The 5870-nt window shown below is 41.2% G+C and overlaps 1 protein-coding gene across 1 annotated transcript in view; it reads left to right on the forward strand.

Moving 5' to 3' along the window:
- ubr3 (ubiquitin protein ligase E3 component n-recognin 3) overlaps nucleotides 1-5870 on the forward strand; it is a 331038-nt gene that overhangs the window by 104214 nt on the left and 220954 nt on the right. The gene's annotated exons all lie outside the window — the stretch shown is intronic.

The following is a 5870-nucleotide window of genomic DNA, read 5'->3' on the forward strand; positions in this document are numbered from 1 at the left end:
CACATGCAAATTGGTTTTGTGCCTTTTTTAATTTGTTAGCAAGTGTAAAAAATTGGTTCTAATCTTGTAGAAATTAGTTACCAATACTTCAGGTTCCTGTTTTATAGTGTATAATTTTCTTTATGCTCTAATTTTATTTTTAAAGATGGTGTTCACATCAAACTGCTACCGTACTCGATAGATTCACCATTGAAAATGCCTTCTAATTCTGAGATTGTTCAACATCAGTGAACAGTTCTGTGTGAAAAATCTTATGCAATTACTAGAGCATGTAGATTCAAGCTAAAAGGGGATAAGTTTTTAAAGGAGGTGTGAGAGGTCAGTTTCTTCACACAGACTGGTACGTGCCTGGAATGTAACTGCCATAGAAGGTGATAGAGGAAGATACAATGGCAATGTTTAAGAGGCATCTTGACAGATGTATGAATAGGCAGGTATTGAAGGAATATGGGCTGCATAGAGGCAAAAGGTGTTTAGTTTAAAAAGGTATTGTGTTGGCGCAGGCTTGGTGGGCCAAAGCGCCTGTTCCTGATCCTGTGCTGTACTGTTAGCTGTTCTTTGGATAAACTATTTCTGATAGTTGGCCAACTTCCAATTTAATTCTAAAGTTGGATGTCCATTACATGCTCCCATTACTACTGCTCTTATCTGCCCTAAACATTCATTTGAAAACAAAATTCAGCTGATGCTGGAAATACTCAACAGGTCAGGCAACATCCGTTGAGAGGAGTAGTTAATGTTTTAATTTGATGAATCTTCATCAGCACTAACAATTTTTTTAGTTGAACATTCATAGAGTCAGAGATATTTGTTATTTAAACCCATTCATTGTGTTATTTGTGCTGGTTTTGACTAAGTTCACTTTTATGAAAAATTATTTTCATTCTGTAATGACCGTGTCTTTGTATTTTTAAACAACTGGTGACTGAAATTAGAAAGGGTTGTTTTAAAAGCAGTGTTTGAAAGGGTGCTTGTATGTTTTGAGAGCATGTAACCTGACAGCTATGCCTGTCATCTAGTAAATAACTGTTTGAACAGGCATGATGTGGAGATGCTGGTGTCGGACTGGGGTGTATGAGGTCAGAAGTCACACAACACCAGGTTATAGTCCAACAGGTTTATTTGAAATGACAAGCAGATAAAGGTGTGGTGCTCTGAAAGCTTATGATTTCAAATAAAACTGTTGGGTTATAACCTGTTGTCATGGATGTTTGAACAAGCAGTAATTGAAGTTGGAGTTGCAGGTAATTTGGAGCCAAGAAGGTATCCACAAGAACCTTTTTTCCTGGCCATGAGAAGTTGATTGTCTGTGGACTTGTGACCAGTTCTCAATGAGAGATCTTTTTGCCTCTGTAATCAAAATTCACTGTAAACCTGAATAAAACCAATTTATTGTTCTTTTCATCAGTTGCTGTATGCTGTGACTTTTAACTAAGGAGTCAGTTTTTTTTGAGTGAACTGGCAGCCTTGTTTCTCTTAGCAACCGGTGGAAGTATCTGGAGAAGGACGACTGAAGCAATGTGTTGATCGTCAGAAGAGTTATAAGGATCATCTTAACAATGGAACCTAGGAAAAAAAGACTACTCCACTGTCTTTCCAGCTTTTCCCCCTCTGTCCATCACCATTTTTTTAACCCTGTCTGTTTGACTGTGTGTGTAAGATTTTATAAGCAGATTAGAATTTTAATTAGTAGTATTATGTACTGACAGTTTATAATTGTTCTCCAGTAGGTAGAATATACATACTTGTAATCAGTAGCGATTCTTGTTTAGTACAAAAGCCTGGTCTGTGCTTGCAATCGATGTAGGACTGAAATTCGGGTAAATTGGGGAGCTTTATGTACTTCATAAAATCTTTGAACTTTTGTGATGACCCTGAGAATAGCTCGAATTGATTTCCGGTGTACCACCTCCAGTGAGTCGTAACAATTCATGTAGATAGGCATTAGTCAATGCTCTGTATCCAGAACAAAACCTACTATACGATTGTGCAGTTTTTTTTCCAGAGCTGCAGTTTACAAATCCAACCAACCATATTGTCCAAAGGCGCTTCAGTATTTCCTGGGCTTTTGAGTGTGTCAACTTCAATTTGCAGCCTGGAGATATTTTCGTTGCCATTTTTATATTAGTTTGTCAGTCGTATTTTTAATTCAACAAGTAAACAAATTGAGTGCATGTCTACTTCTGTGGAAATGTGCTATGCAACTTCAGCAAAGCTTTCTGCGCTGAATGTTATCAAAGTACTCTATTTCACCCTCGAGCTGATGGATCCCCAACCACTTTTTCCCACATGCCAGATTTCAGGCCTTAACCAGCTATTGTTCTCTTGTGCTGAGCTTTCAAATGTTTTAACTTGTTCCAACCTGTACGTTGAACTTAAACTCTGAATATATTAAGTATGTCTATTAACACAGCTAATTGCACAAGTGGCTACACCACGTGTGCAGTTTTGGTCTCCTTATTCAAGGATTGATATAAATAAGTTGGAAACAGTTCAAAGGATGTTTATTAGTTTAATATCTGGAATGAATGGATTGACTTGAGGATAGTTTGGACAAGTTGGCCTTGTTCCCTCTGGAGATTAGAAGAATGAGGGGGTGAATCAATAGAATTGTATAAGATACTAAATAGCCTTGGCACAGTGGATGTGGAAAGGATGTTTCCTCTTGTGGGTCAGCCAAGAGCAAGAGGGCAGTGTTTTAAAATTAGGATCGCCCTTTCAAGAGAGAGATGAGAATTAAAGTCTGTAAAAGATACATTGGGAGGTGTTGTGATTGTAACTTGCAGACTTCCTAGAACAAGATTTCCCTGATATGGGGCTGTTAATCTTGTCCAATTAGGGAGCCCTGGCTGACTGATAAGAACAGGACTGTCGGAGGCTCTGTTTTCACTCTGAGAGCTGGCTCCGAGAGAACTAGATCAGCATCAAGGACACTCCATGTGTAAACGGTGACTCGGTGATGGGATACTGGCCACAGTAGAGTTATTTCAGGAGGCACACCAAAGAAGAAACTAGGAGGGAGAACAATGTTTGTGTAAATTGGGTGAGAAGCAAACATCCCAAAAAAAATGCATATTTATCAACGCATCATTCTCTGCCACTTCCGCCACCTGCAATCTGACCCCACTACCAAGGACATATTTCCCTTCCCACCCTTATCTGCCTTGTGGAGAGCACGATCCCTCCAGGCCTCCCTCGTCTGCTCCACACTCCCCACTAGCCCCACCACCCCCAGCACTTTTCCCTGCAACTGCAGGAGGTGCTACACCTGCCCCTACACCTCCCCCCTCACCTCCATCCCAGGCCCCAAGAAAACCTTCCACATTAAACAGATGTTCACCTGCACTTCCGCTAATGTGGTATATTGTATCTGCTGTTCCCGATGTGGCCTCCTGTACATCGGGGAAACCAAGCGGAGGCTTGGAGAATGCTTTGTGCAACCACTTGGTTCGTGATAAACGACAACACCTCCCAGTTGCGAACCATTTCAACTCCCCCTCCCACTCCTTGGATGACATGTCCATCCTGGGCTGTCTCCAGTGCCACAACGATGCCACCTGAAGGCTGGAGGAACAGCACCTCATATTGTGCCTGGGAACCCTGCAGCCCAATGGTCTCAATGTGGACATTACAAGCTTCAAAATTTCCCCACCCTCCCCAATCTCCTCCCAAGACCAGCCCCACCTCCTTGACCTGTCCATCTTTTCTCCCACCTACCTGCCCCTCCCTCCTCACTGACCAACTCCCATCCCAACTCCCTACCTACACTCACCTTTACTGGCTTCCTTCCCGCCTCCTTGACCTGTCTGTCTTCTCTCCACTATCCACCTTCTATCGTCGCCTCCCCCCGCCTCTCTATTTATTTCAGAGCCTCCTTCCTCTCCCCCATTTCTGAAGAAGGGTCCAGACCCGAAACGTCAGCTTTACTGCTTCTCTGATGCTGCCTGGCCGGCTATGTTCATCCAGCTCCACACTTTGTTATCCCAATATAAATGTTTGGGATAAACACACGAGGAAAGGGAGGAACTAAATGAGGACATCACGTGTGCAGGTGTCAAGAGAATGGAATAATTTCCTGAAGATCAGATGTCCTGAAAAGCAGGGTGTACCACAGAATCATAGACCAGTAGCAGGCAGAAGAAGATCTTTTGACCTGTTGTACCTGTGCTGACTCTCTCCATGATTATTAAGCTAGTGTTGCTCCTCTGCCCCTTCCTCTTGTCCTGCAAGTTGATTTTCTCTTCTGTTAATTTGCCACATTTTAAAAGGAATTTGAAATTAATTCTGTCTGTGTCAAGCTGTCAGGGTTTGCATAGCTGACTCTAACCACTTGCTGCATGCAGTTTAGTTTATCATCCTATTGTGTTACATTCTTGTGCCAAATACCATTACAGTCTTAAAAAAAAATCCTATTCATTGTACCTCAGTAAAGCTTTTAAAATTTATCATTTTGACTTTTCAGTTAACTATTTAGAAACACCTAAAAGCAAAAGAAAGTTCATTCCTCAGTGCTGTTGACTGAAAGCCACAGATATGTTCTTAGAAAATAGGTATGCTGTCTGTATAAACTGCAAATTCCAAACTCCAGTAAAAACTTCGTTAAATGCCCTAAAAAAAGGCAAATGATAAACTCACGTAAATTTTCCATTTTTGAAGAAGGTATGACAGCTGAAAAAGATCAATAGATGGGCTTAGAAAATTATGGACAGCTAGTAACCATGTTGCCAGTAGAGTGATTTTGAAGTGTTTCAGATTGAGTTGGAGTGAGGGAGAGAGAATTGGAATCGGGAGTGAGGTATTTAGAATTTATTGTTGTGTACTCTTACAAGAAAAATACAACGAAAAGTGTTATAAGCCACCTTACCATGGCACCTGCATTAATGACAGAAGTCATACTTAAATTTACTTTTTATTGTTACTTATGAATTTTAAGATCGTTTATCACAGTCCATTTAATGGCTCCTGGTTTCAGAGGAAGCCGATCAATAGACAAAACACACAGCTGGAATGAGTCCATCAACCCATGATGAGAATGCAATGCCAGGACGAAATCAACAGGCCAGATTTTGGAAAAACTGGGCTGAAAGCCTCTGAAGAAAACAGTCGCCAGGACAAGACCGCGACCCTGTATGAAAAACGCCATATTGCGAAAAGCATCTGCTGAACAAAATGCTGCTGGGAAAAGACTGCTACCTGGTGAAGAAGCCATGCCGGGCGGTTGGAATACTGGGCCTGGAAGCATTCACCGGCGATTTAAGCCAGACCGCCAATATGACCACCTCACTGGGACAAAATTGCCACGGCAGGACACTGCACCGCAGGGCTGAGACCACCACACTGGGGAAAAGACTGCCGGAAGCCGCCACATCACAGAATAATGTAGAGTGATTTGTAGTGAGTCTGTGTGAGTTGGAGGTGCTTGGAGTGCCTTGGAGTGAACTGATAATCCCGACTGATAACTTTGCATATTTCTTTTCCATTACAGTGTGAACATTACATTGTGTAATGGTCAAATTAGACACAGATGAGGCAGTAATTCAAGGGCTCATGTAGGGTTTTCTTAACAGTATTGTTTTAAAAAAAAGTAATTGATTAACCTTGGGATCTATCTCATTTACTGAAATACAGTGATGAGGAAATTGGAATAAAGTGGAAATAGATATTGGTAGTTTCATTCTTTTTACCATTTCCCCTACAGCATTCTTACATTCCGTTTGTCGTCCAAGGTGTAAAAGACACATTTCTTACTGTTTTGATTTTTCTCATTCTTGTGTATTTGTTTCCATTAATTTAGACAAGTATAAGAACTTGTTTCAGAGATAGTAGGAACTGCAGATGCTGGAGAATCTGAGATAACAAGGTGTAGAGCT

The sequence above is a fragment of the Rhincodon typus genome, chromosome 7 (genome assembly GCF_021869965.1).
Source record: "Rhincodon typus isolate 14 chromosome 7, sRhiTyp1.1, whole genome shotgun sequence".
Taxonomy (NCBI): Eukaryota; Metazoa; Chordata; class Chondrichthyes; order Orectolobiformes; family Rhincodontidae; genus Rhincodon; species Rhincodon typus.